Genomic DNA, 14,399 nt, shown 5'->3' with positions numbered 1-14,399 from the left:
AGAAAAAAAAAATCTACTTCTGCTTCATTGACTATACTAAAGCTTTTGACTGTGTGGATCATAACAAACAGTGGAAAATTTTTAAAGAGATGGGAATACCAACCACCTTACATGCCTCCTGAGCAACCTTTTTGCAGGTCAAGATTGCTGGGAGAAACATCAATAACTTCAGACATGCAGATGATACCACCCTAATGGCAGAAAGCAAAGAGGAACTAAAGAGCCTTTTGATGAAAATGAAAGAGGAGAGTGAAAATGCTGGCTTAGAATTCAATATTCAAAAAATTAAGATCATGGCATCTGGTCCCATCACTTCATGGCAAATAGACAGGGAACAGGGGAAACAGTGACAGACTTTATTTTGGGGGGCTCCAAGATCATTGCAGATAGTGACAACAGCCACAAAATTAAAAAACACTTGCTCCTCGGAGGAAACACTGACAAACATAAATAGCATATTAAAAAGCTGAGACATTACTATGCCCACAGAGGTCCATCTAGTCAAAGCTATGGGTTTTCCAGTAGTCATGATTGGATGTGAGAGTTGGAACCATAAAGAAAGCTGAGGGCCAAAGAATTGATGCTTTGGTCTGTGGTGTTGGAGAAGACTGTTGAGAGTCCCTTGGACTGCAAAGAGATCAAACAAGTCAATCCTAAAGGAAACCTGTCCTGAATAATCATTAGAAGGACTGATATTGAAGCTGAAGCTCTCCAATACTATGATCACCTGATGTGAAGAACCAACTCATTGGAAAAGACCCTGATTCTGGGAAAGATTGAGGGCAGGAGGAGAAAGGGATGACAAAAGGTGAGATGGTTGGATGGCATCACTGACTCAATGAACATGAGTTTGAGAAAGCTTTAGGAGATGATGATGGACAGGGAAGCCTGGCGTGCTGTAGTCCATGGGGTCGCAGAGAGTCGAACAGGACTGAGTGACTGAACAGCAACAACAATAATTTTGGTTTTATGTTCAGTTCAGTTGAGTCGCTCAGTCGTGTCTGACTCTTTGCCACCCCATGAATTGCAGCACGCCAGGCCTCCCAGTCCATCACCAACTCCTGGAGTTCACTCAAACTCACGTCCATTGAGTCGGTGATGCCATCCAGCCATCTCAACATATCCCTAAAGTTAGTCTTAATGATACAAATATAGGATTCCTGAATGAACCCAGGACTCTCAAATCTAGATAAAGGTCTATAATAACAGAATTGTTCTTTCACAAAAGAGGATAAATGGATGAAAGAATCAAAAAGAGATGTATTTCTCAGATTAAGATCTAGATGAGGACCCATGAGAACCCATGAGCATTGGAAAGCACAGGCCTTCTTTCACTTGGATACACTGTAATCTTGCTGGTTCTGGGAACCGGCAGACTGGGAAAATATCTAACATGGTCCTTCATACAAACTAATACACAAACAGGGCAAGATTCATGAAAGAAATCATTGATAATCTGGACGTAATTAAAATTAAAACCTTCTGTACTATTAAAGAGTCTCTTTGAGAGATTGAGAAGACAAGCTACATATGAGGGTAAAATATTTGCAAAAGGCCATCTGATAAAGGACTGTCATCTGAAATATTCAAAGAATACTTAAAATGCAGCAATAAGGAATATACAACTCAATTATTAGGTTGGCTAAAAGATCATTCAGATTTTTCCATAAGATGTTACAAAGGCCTTAACAGACCCCACAACAAAGAAAATATGTAGATGGCAAATAAGCACATAAAAATATATACTTTATCACTTATCAAGCAAATGCAAATGAAGCAACCATGACACACTGCCACATACCTATGAGAATGGCTAAACTCTGGGATATTACACCACCAAATGCTATGGAGGATATCACGCAAAGGGAACTCTGATTTATTGCTAGTAGGAATATAAAAGGGTAAAACCACTTTGGAAGACAGTTTGTCAACCTCTTAAATATTAAACATTCTCTTACTATACTATCTAGTAATTGCATTCCTTGGTATTCACTCAAAGGAATTGAAAAGTCATGTTCACACAAAACCTGCACACAGATAGTATTAGCAGATGTTTTCTTAATTGCCAATACTTGGAAACAACCAAGATGTTCTTCAATAGGTGAAGAAAAAGCTGTAGTACATCCAGACAATGGAATATGACTCTGTACTAGAAAGAAATTGATCTATCATTCACAATATGACAGAGAAACCGTAAATGCCTATTACTAAGTGAAAACAAAAATTCTGAAAAAGCTGCATACCATATGATTTCATATGACATTCTAGCAAAGGCAAAAACTATGGAGGCAGTGGAAAGATCAATGATTGTCAGGGATTGTGGGGAACAGAGGACAGATGAAACCCAGAAGATTTTTAGGCCAGTGAAAATTGATATATGTCATTATACTTTTGTCCACATCTATAGCATATACATGGGCTTCCCTGGGGGCTCAGACAGTGAAAAAAAAATCCTCCTGCAATGTAGGAAACCTGGATTGATCCCTGGTTGGGAAGATATTCTGGAGAAGGGAAAAGCTACCCACTCCAGTATTCTTGCCTGGAGAATTCCATGGACAGAGGAGCCAGGCAGGCTATAGTCCATGGAGTCACGAAGAATCAGACACGACTGAGTGACTTTTATGTCACTTCATAGAATATGTAACACCAAGATTGAGTCAGAATGGAAATTATGGCCTTTGGGTGATTTTCTGTGTCAATATAGGTCCATCACTAGTAAATATCTGGTGAAAGATGTTGATAATCAAGGTACCACTTTGGTGGAGGATGTTGATGGTGAGGGAGGCTATGCATCTGTGGGGACAGGAGTTACATGAGAAACCTCTGTACCTGCCTCCCAATTTTACTGGGAAACTAAAAATTCCCTAAAAAGAGGCTTAATAAAAAAAATAAAATAGTAGATATCAAAAACCTTCACCAGAGTACTTAACATTACAAAGATCAATGAGGGAGATATTTGGCAAAGAAAGTTATTAACAATAGATAATAATATTTTTAGATAGAAAAACATTAGCATAGAGAAACTAGATCAGGTCTTAATAGTGAATAGTCCATTCATGGAGAAAATTTTAAAATCCTGAAGTTTTGTACATTTAGTACCACAGCTTCAACACAACTAGTGAAAGTCCATATTAGTTAAATTTCTCTAGATAAACAGAATCTGTAGGATATACACACATTCTTACAAAAATGTACTTCCTGTTATTATGGAGGATGGGAAGGACCACATTCTGCCATCTGCAAGCTTGGGAGTCAGTGATTTAGTTCAGTTAGCTTCCCAAGGCCTGAGAACAAAGGGAGTTGATAGTATAAATTCTATTCTGACCGATTTTTATATAAATAGAGAAGATATTTGGATCTTCAAGAAACTGGATGATATTTACTCAAATTGGGGAGGGAAATCTCCTAAGTCTATCAATTTAAATACTAATCTCATCTGGAAACATCCTCACAGACACACTCAGAAATACTATTTATTTTGGGCATCCCATGGCCTGTCAAGTTGATACAAAAATTTAACCATCTCAATATTCATGCATATTTTTCCAAGCAATCATAAAACATTTGCAAAAGGAAACATATATTGAGTCATAAATCAGATATCTATGAATTTCAAATAATTAGAATCACAATGAAAATATGCTAATGAAAAAGACATATATAGAAAAACCAACATATGACTTGACATTGATGAACATAACTCAAAAAAGTTCAGCTCAATGAAAAAAGCCATAGGAATTAAGAAACATTTTCAACAGTGAAAATTAGATATAATAAAACACCAAGGAAATGTCTGTGTGCATTTATGAAAAAATCTAAAAAAAAAATTCTTAAGCCATTTATGAAGTGAAGTGAAGAAAAAGTCACTCAATCATTTCCAACTCTTTGGAACCCCATGGACTATACTGTCCATGGAATTCTCCAGACCAGAATACTGGAGTGGGTGGCCTTTCCTTTCTCCAGGGGATCTCCCCAACCCAGGGATCGAACCAGGGTGGATTCTTTACCAACTGAGCTATCAGGGAAGCCATTTATAGTGAACCTGATAAAATTCAATTGAAATACATTAAGCAGACAAAATTAAAAGGAGATCTACATAATGTTTAGACAGAAAAAAGCAACAACTTAAACTAATGTGCTGTGTGCTTGGTCGTGTCCGACTCTTGTGACCCCATAGACTGTAGCCCACTAGGCTCCTCCGTCCATGAGATTCTCTAGGCAAGGATACTGGAGTGGGTTGCCATTTCTTTCTCTAGGGGATCATCCCAACCCAGGAACCAAACCCAGGTCTCCTGCATTGCAGGCAGACTCTTTGCCGACTAAGCCAATAGTCATCCCCAAATTTACCTATAGATTTAGTTTCAGTCAAAGCCCAGAATAAACCCATGCACCTATGGTCAATTAATCTGTGACAAAAGAGGCAAGACTATACAATGTTGGAAAGACAGCTTCTTCAACAAATGGTTCTAAGAAAACTGGATAGCTACAATTAAAAAAAAATGAAATTAGATCAGTCTTAAACACCATACACAAAAATCAGCTCAAAATGAAATAAAGACCTAAATATGAGGCCAGACAGTATAATTTTCCTAGAGGAAAACATAGGCAGAACACTCTCTAACATAAATTGCAACAATATCATTTTCAACCCATCTCCCAGAATAATGGAAATAAAAACAGAAATAAATGGATGGGACCTAATTAAACTCAAAAGCTTTTGCACAGCAAAGGAAACAATAAACAAAATGAACAAAAGAGAACCCACAGATTGGGAGAAAACATTTGCAAATGATGTGACTGACAAGGGATTAGTCTCTGAAATTTACAAACAGCTCATGAGGCTTAATATCATCAGAACAACCCAATCAAAAAGTGGGCAGAAGACCTAAGTAGACATTTCTTCAAAGAAAATGTACAGATGAACAAGAGGCACGTGGAAAGATACCCATCATCACTAATTACTAGAGAAATGCAAACCAAAACTTCAAATGAGATACCATCTCATACCAGTCAAAATACCTATCATCAAAAAATCTACAAATAATAAATGCTAGAGAGGGTGTGGAGAGAAGGGAACTCTCCTACAGTGCTGGTGGGAATATAAATTAGTGCAGCCACTATGGAAACAGTATGGAGGTTCCTTATAAAACTAAAAATAGAACTACCCTATGGCTCTGCAATCCCAACATATGCACTCTTGGGCTTATATCTGGAGAAAACATAGTCTGAAAGGATACATGTACCCCAGTGTTCATTACAGCACTATTTACAAAGCCAAAGTATGAAAGCAACCTAAATGTCCATTAACAGGGGAATGGATAAAGAAGTTGTGGCACATATATACAATGGAATATTATTCCACCATTAAAAAAATGAAATAATGCCATTTGCAGCAACATGGATGGATATAGAGACTGTCATAATTAGTAAAGTAATTGAGACTGAAAAGGGGAAATATTGTGACACCCCATGTAGAATTCAAAAAAAAAATAATACAAGTGAACTTATTTACGAAATAGAAACAGTCTCACAGACTTAGAGAATGAACTTATGGTTGTGGAGGGTTAGGGTTGGGGGAAGGGATAGACAGGGAGTTTGGGATGGACATGTATATACTGCTATATATAAAATGGATAACCAACAAGGACTTACTGTATAGCACAGAGAACTCTGCTCAATGTTATGTGGCAGTCTGGATGGGAGGGGGATTTGAGGAAGAATGGATGCATGTCTACATATGGCTGAGTCCCTTTGCTGTCCACCTGAAACTATCACAACATTGTTAATCAGCTATTAAGTTCAGTTCTGTTGTTCAGTTCTGTCTGACTCTTTGCAACCCCATGGACTACAGTACACCAGGATTCCCTGTCCATCACCAACTCCTGGGGCTTGCTCAAACTCGTGTCCATTGAGTTGGTGATGCCATCCAACCATCTCATCCTCTGTTGTCCCCTTCTCCTTCTGCCTTCAATCTTTCCCAGCATCAGGGTATTTTCCAAGGAGTCAGGTTTTTGTAACAGGTGGCCAAAGTATTCAGCTATACTCCAATATCAAATAAAAGGTTTTTAAAAACTGCAAAAGAATTTTTTGAGTAACTTGGTATGTTTCATATTCATATGGAAAATAAATATCTAGCCCAAGTGACTTCTGCAGAAGTGTAAGATGTGGACAATCAACTTAACCAAATTTAAGTCAATAAAAATTGGTGGATATGATGACCCACATATATAAGGAAAATTGATATATGACAAGATTAAACTATATATTCTGGGAAAATATTGGCTATTCAAATGTGGGGGAGGAAGAATATAGTTGAATTTCTATAAAAATTTTTAATGCATTTAGCATTTAAAAGTCAAAAGAAAAATTTAAAAAACATAGAAACAGACTATCTCTATGTATCTGGTTTAGGACATAATTTATTTAAAAGACACAAATAATTGTAACATAGGTAGAAATATTAGATAATTCACTATACTAAAATAAACCATTTTATTTTCACAAGGCATTCTAAGTAAAGAGATGCTCACATTGCTAGTAAATGATTAAGCGCAAACAGGTAGGAAAGGATTTATACCCAAAATGTATAAATCCTATTAATGAGTCAAAAAAAAGACAAAAAGAATTTAGATAATAGAAACTATCCAATTAATCTATGATAAGATATTTTACATTGTATGTTATTAGGAAAATGGAATTAAGACCATAATGAGAGACACTTTTATACTCTACTAGATTGGCAAAATTAAGTAGTTTTATAATTCCAAAGTTGGTGTCAATCATTTCAAATGCCTGGACAATGTTAATGGAAATAAAAATTGATCTGAACCCACTGGAAAACAACTTGGAACTATCTTGCATAATAGAGTTTATGCAAACCTCATTTGACTCAGATATTCTACTTCTAGGTATTTTGAGAAAGCCCATTTAAAAATAATGTTTAAGTGTCATAATGAGAAATTCACAGTAGTGATAACTTCCATGGATACGAAAAGGAAATGGTCAGAATGCAAGGAAACACAATCATTATCAGCTAGTTTCTAATGCTTAATTTCAGGGGTTAATCATTGTTCCCATTTCAAAATTATGATTTATAGCTTATATTTATTTTGCATACACACACTCTTCTCTATAAATCAAATAATATATTTTAATAGCTCTAAGTGGTAGTTAAAATAATTTATGATTAAAACAAATAAAAATAATTTGATTAAAACAAATAATAATTTGTGATTAAAAACAAATTGTATTTTAGTTGATATAAGGAATTTGTTAAAAAAATAGTATCTAGAAAAGAAAATGGTAAATTTTCACCATGAAAAAATTCAGTAGAATGTTTTATAAATGATAATTCATGGTATCCAGCATGGAATACACCAGGAGTGCTCAAATAATAATTGCTAATGATTAACTGAATTTTTTAGGATAATTTTTAATGCAGTCAATTATTTTATCACAAGCAGTTTTACTTAGTCATCAAAATTTTTTTGACGAATTGGGAGAAAATGAGTGCCTGATAAGTCTTTGTTTAAGAGATAAAAATAGATTTTCCCTCAGTTTTCATGCAAATGAACCAAGCCTGTAGATTTTTTTTAATGTTTCTTTTTCCAGTGTGGCTTTTAAATGTTGAAACTCTTTAATAATAAAATCCACAAAACATAGTAAGTAGCTATATTATTCTAAGCATTTAGCTCTTAAGGTCAAAAAATATACAATGAGATAAAACTTACTCAGGATAATTTTTAAAAATGCACCCTATATGAACTCATGTTATTATCATGTGGGTACCTATGAAGTCATAGTAATATTCAAACTTTCCCGAAATTGCTCCAACTTCAGAATCCAGGTTTTTTAGTCACCTAACATTGTTGGCCTTGGTTGTTTGGTAATTCTGAAGAAAAACGTGTCCTAATGGAGTCAATTCTCATTTCTAAACTTTTCTCCAACTTGACAAAGGCCCCTCACCTGTACCTCTACTGTGACTACATTCCAGGAGAATGCAAACTCTTGTCTATCACGCAGTCCAAAGTGACAAACGAATCTATTTGTAGTTTACAGTGAGAGAAAACTATAGGATGTCCCATGAAGCGCTGAGGAGAATGGTGTCTCCTCCACAATGGACACAAATTACCGCAGAAATCCTAGTAGGGATGATAGTGGATGACAGAAGGTGAAGAGAAGTGGAATAATAACTCCTTGCATCCTTGCATCTTACAAAATCCTTTGTAAACAGACAAGCCCCTAGAAACACAATTATTGACATGGTTTACAAACAGGATTCAGATCACTACATCTAAACAAACAGAACTTATTTTTGGTATTATAATTGAGAACTTTTAGTTACATTATTATAAATTTAGCTAAGCTAATTTTAATACATTAACATGGGTAAATCATGGGTTTGAAATGACTACCACAAGTAAGATTACCATAAATACCTTCTTAAGAATGAAGAACCCAGGTTTCAAAACTTACGAAGGCACTCACTCTCAGGGATCAGACATGTGCCTGCGGGGCCTCTGAGCCTGAGTGCTGCCTCCTTGAATTAAAGCATGAGACTCTATGCCTTGTTGTCTCACCCAACTCCTGACTCTGACTGTCATAGTGGATATAGACAGTGAAGCTTTTTGCAAACCAGACTGAGATGGAAATTAATAAAGGCAAAGTAGGGGCTTCCCTGGTAGCTCAGCTGGTAAAGAATCCACCTGCAATTCAGGAGACCCCAGTTTGATTCCTGGGTTGGGGAGATCCACTGGAGAAGGGATAGGTTACCCACTCCAGTATTCTTGGTCTTCCCTGGTGGCTCAGCTGGTAAAGAACCTGCCTGCAATGTGGGAGACCTCGGTTCAATCCCTGCGTTGGGAAGATCCCCTGGAGAAGGGAAAGGCCACCCACTCCAGTATTCTGGCCTGGGGAATTCCATGGACTCTATCATCCATGGGGTCACAAAGAGTCAGACATGACTGAGTGACTTTCATACTATCTAGAATGATTATTTTAAGTTACCTACATACCAACACTCCAGTAAGACAAAAAAGGGGAAAGAATGAAAATAGAGTTTATTTTTCAAATAGCTTCATTCATATAGACAGTGAATCTGAAGAAAAGTGGTCCCAAATTTCCTGTCCTCACCAGATACAATTTGTTATAAACATACATTATTTGTTTATTGTTTTCCTTTCTTGTTAAATTTTAAATCAGTAAATTTTAGACTAGACAAAGAAGTCTCATCTTTATATGTGAGAGAATAGGTTTGTGTTAGAGGTTGCACACTCATGCATCATCATGTACTGGACAGTCACATAAATAGGCCCAGGGGGCTAGAGGGGTCTGTGGGACCACAAAAGCCATGTTTAGTTTATGGCCTTCAACCATTCATTTTTAAATACTGTGCTAGCAAAAATAGCCCTGCCCGCATGGTATTTTGTCTTTTACATCTATCCTTTTAAAGCCTCTATAAATGTAATATTCAACGTTTATGAAACTGATAGTCGCTCAGTTGTGTCTGACTCTTTGCAACCCCATGGACTATAGCCCACCAAGTTCCTCTGCCCATGGAATTCTCCAGGCAAGAAAACTGTAGTGGGTTGTCATTCTATTCTCCAGGGGATCTTCCCGACCCAAGGATTGAATCTGGGTCTTCTGCATTGCAGGCAGATTCTTTACCACCCAAGTCACCAGGAAAGCCTCATGTTTATAATTTTCCTTAATTAATCCCCTCTTCTCCTACTTAGAAACAACAAAAAAGCAGTAACAACAGCAAATGGAAAAAAAAAAATGGAGCCTTGCACTAGAGAAACTGAAGCAACCCTAACAGGTGGGCATTCTCTCCAGTAAGATGGCAGATATAAACGTGTTATTGAGAACTTAATGAGAGTCTCTCAGCCACACCCAGCCAATGAGGTAGTACTTTTGCTTCCTAGTTTTGAAGGAATGTGAAAAACTGTCATAGGTATTGTGGGTATGAAGACACATAAAGTCCAAAGGCAAATGCTGATGGGGTGCAACTGGAGTGTCATTAAGCACTGGAGCAAAAAGAAGGAAAATGAGTGGCTAACTGAAAAGAGATGCTTGTAGAAACAAAAAAGGAGACCAAGGAAGACCAACTTAGATGGCTTTCTGAATACTCTTATTCAGTGCATTCTTTTTCTGAGGACTAATTACCTCATAAGTTTTACAGTCTTTTAATTTCTTTCCTTATTTTTGCAATAACTATTCCTTAAATGAAAATAAATTGTCTAGAACAAGCATGTTGCAACACCTAACACTATTTTAACCAATAGGCCACGAAGAGATGGGACCAGATGCCATGATCTCTGTTTTTTGAATGTTGAGTTTTAATCCAACTTTTTCACTCTCCTCTTTCACTTTTATCAAGTGGATCTTTAGTTCTTCTTTGCTTTTTGCCATAAGAGTGGTGTCCTGTGTGTATCTGAGGTTATTGATGTATCTCCTGGCAATCTTGATTTCAGCTTGTGTTTCATCCAGCTTAGGGTTTCTCATGACGTACTCTGCATATAAGTTAAATAAGCATGGTGACAATATAGAGCCTTGACGTACTCCTTTCCCAATTTGGAACCAGTCTGTTGTTCCATGTCTGGTTCTAACTGTTGTTTCTTGACCTGCATACAGATTTCTCAGGAGGCAGGTAAGGTGGTCTGGTATTCCCATCTAGTCAAGAATTTTCCACAGGTTGTTGTGATGCACATGGTCAAAGTCTTTGGTGTAGTTAATAAAACAGAAGTAGATGTTTTCTGGAGCTCTCTTGCTTTTTTGATGATCCAATGGATGTTGGCAATTTGATGTCTGGTTCCTCTGGCTTAAAAATCCAGCTTGAACATCTGGAAATTGACAGTTCATGTGCTGTTGAAACCTGGCTTGGAGAATTTTGAGCATTACTTTGCTAGCACATGAAGTGAAGTGAAGTGAAGCGAAGTCTCTTAGTAGTGTCCGACTCTTTGCGACCCCATGGACTATAGCCTATCAGGCTCCTCCGTCCATGGGATTTTTCAAGCAAGAGTATTGGAGTGGGTTATCATTTCCTTCTCCAGGGGATCTTCCCTACCCAGGGATCGAACCCAGGTCTCCTGCATTGTGGGCAGACACTTTATCCTCCAAGCCACCAGGGAAGCACATGAGATGAGTGCAATTGTATGGTAGTTTGAACATTCCTTACATTGCCCTTCTTTAGGACTGGAATGAAAACTGATCTTTTCCAGTCCTGTGGCTACTTCTGAGTTTTAAAAATTTGCTGGCATATAGAGTGCAGCACTTTCACAGCATCATCTTTTGGATTTGAAATAACCCAACTGGAATTCCATCACCAACACTAGCTTTGTTCATTGTGATTCTTCCTAAGGCCCACATGACTTACTGTTCCGGGATGTCTGTCTCTAGATGAGCGATCACAGCATCATGGTTGTCTGGGTCGGGAAGATCTTCTGTATATTCTTGCCACCTCTTCTTAATATCTTCTACTTTTGTTAGGTCCATATAATTTCTGTTCTTTATTTATTAGGGCACAATTTGCTTTGATATGGTTATAATATTGTCTACATGAAGGTTAAGTAAAAGTCACTCTGTTGTGACCCCAGGGACTATATACTGCATGGAATTCTTCAGGCCACAATCCTGGAGTTGGTAGCTTTTCCCTTCTCCAGGGTTATCTTCCCAACCCAGGGATTGAACTGGGATCTCCCACATTGCAGGAGGACTCTTTACCAGCTGAGCCACAAGGGAAGCCCAAGAATACTGGAGTGGGTAGCCTATCCCTTCTCTAGCCTATCTTCCTGACCTAGGAATTGAACCGGGGTCTAATACATTGCAGGCAGATTCTTTACCAACTGAGCCCTCAGGGAAGCCCCACTAAGGATACTGTAAATTGTTTAGTTTTTAAATGGACTAGTGATTAAATAAAGAAATAATCATACCAAATCACATGTGTAAAACAAAACCTACTATTTCATTGTGCCAAGATCTATCAGAAAGATAAGAAGGCAATGAAAGTAAATATCATTCCTGTACTATGTTCTTTTATGCAAGAAGAAAGTGTGTTTCAAGGCAGCATGCACTGAGAAGGTCATTGGGCTGTTTCAGAAGGGTTCCTGAGAAGCCGTGCACAATTATCCCTTGCTCCCCTACCCCACTACAGTACCCTACTACCTCTATGTGAATGTTTTGGTAGCATGACATTTGTTCCTGAGAAATCTGCAAATAATTAGATTTCATATGTTTCTCTTGGTGATTTTCTCTGACATTAATTCTCAGACCCTAATTACACACAGCTGAATTCAATTTAACACTAATTTTTTTATAAAAAGAATATTGTATATACCAATGGGTGCCAATATCTCGTTTAAAAATCCTCATTCATAAAAACAGAGTACTTTGACCTTTGAAACTGAGTCTTGACATTCAAACTTACTTTATAGGAAGAGACAGGGTTGCTCCTGAAGGAGGACAGGTCCTGAATGTCCTGTCACTTACTGTTAGCATTCTCAATAGTGCCTTGAGATCCTGTGTAGATCTCTCCCCTGAGCGCTTGCATGGTATTCTCCAGGCAAGAGGAGCGGAGTGGATTGCCATTCCCTTCTCGAGGGGATCTTCCTGACCCAGGGATTGAACCCAGGTCTGTGGCATTGCAGGCAGATTCTTTACTGTCTGAACCAGCAGGGAAGCCCTGAATTGGGCAGTGGTTTAGTAATCCAGTTCTCAATGTCTCTGAAATGTGGAATAGGATCACATCCACCCAAGTACGGGTATGCCCAGGTGGCTCAAGTGGTAAAAAAATCTGCCTGCCAATGCAGGAAAGGAGACAGGGGTTCTATCTCTGGGTTGGGAAGATCCCCTGGAGAAGAGAATGGTAACCCACTTCAGTATTCTTGCCTGGGAAATCCCATGGACAGAGGTGTCTAGTGGACTACAGTCCATGGGGTTGCAAAAGGTCTGACATAACTTATGGACTGAGCACAGCCCACAGCATCCAGGTACAGGTAAGAGTAAGCCCAAGAGTTCACAAACAACATCAGAGTCACACTCTTTCGCTAATTCTTCCCTATATTTTGTATCCTTGGTACTTTGTGGTTCCCTGGGAATCCCACTAAGAGCCAGAAGACTGTAGCTTTAATTATCCCACTCTTCTATACATGCTATACCAACACCTGAGTCTGGAATTAAGCAGGGGAGAACAGAAGGAAAAAAAAAAAGAGAGTTGGCTCCATCCCCTTGGGTCCACAACTTTACTAAACAGAAAAGTGTTCCCCTCCCTCAGTATTTTGGCTTCTGAAGGTTTCCAATGCCACTGCTGCCTCCAAGAATACAGGATTACTTTGTGTCTGGGTCAAGAGAGAATGGAGAACAAAAAGCAAAAAGCATATGGGCAGTGGGGTACTCTGTACTGTCTCAGAACATGGGGAGTACCTTTTTCATTCCCATTCCTTGAGCCAGAGCAGGAGGACTATTGAAGCTCTCCCCACATCACTGCACTAACTTAATGGTTTTCTTTGACTTCAAGGCAGGATATGCCAGGGGAAACAGCAACAATAAACTCATTACTGGTTGAGGGAATCTTTGAACTCTCCCTGTCTCTCCCTATTTCCTGTACTCTTTTCAGGCTTCACAGCTGCAAACAATGGAAGAGGCAGGGTGAGGTGGTGTGAGCTCATCCAGAACCAGAATTGTCATTTCTAATGTTTGTTTATAATTTCATTGAAACTGTAAACTTTCTGGGACTGATATAAGCAAGTCATAACTTCAGTAGGCTGATATCGAAGGGAGGGAGACTGTTCCAGAGTTTTGAACCAAAGATTTATCTTGGACTAAATATCCCTCTGGAGGTAAACCAAAAGCACAGTTTTACTAGCATTGCCAGTCAATTGGAATAACAGTGCAGGAGCAAGGCTCAATCCTCAAGTGAAGGAAGCTGGAAATGTTATCGGAAATCCAAAGATAGAGGAGACAAGTCACAATTTCAAATGGTCTCTCTTTTGTCTTGGTCATATTGGCAGAGAACATAATCTAGGAAGCATCATGTGGTTGTTTAATTATACATAGATTTCAGGAAGGAAATTTTGTTTTGCCCTAATTGTAAAGGATAACATTTCTTCAGAAATAAGATTCCTTTTTGGATGATGATATGAGACATGATTTCAAAGGTTCTCCCACCTGAGAATGAATATCTTAGAAAATAAGTAAGATATATTACACACACTTCGGAAAAGCTGGCCTAGATTACAGTCTGCAAGACTCTTAAGCATACTTTACCAGCTGAGCCACCAAAGAAGCCCAATGATTCTATAGAAAAATAATTCCAGTCCAGAGAGAAAAACTGACTCGTGGCTCAAACATATCACAAGAATGGGTGAATCAGAGACTGAGAGAGGCCCAGGAGTAAGAGATAT

This window comes from Oryx dammah, unplaced genomic scaffold (assembly GCF_014754425.2).
Source record: "Oryx dammah isolate SB20612 unplaced genomic scaffold, SCBI_Odam_1.1 HiC_scaffold_7, whole genome shotgun sequence".
Classification (NCBI taxonomy): domain Eukaryota; kingdom Metazoa; phylum Chordata; class Mammalia; order Artiodactyla; family Bovidae; genus Oryx; species Oryx dammah.
Note: the sequence above shows the minus strand (reverse complement) of the source record.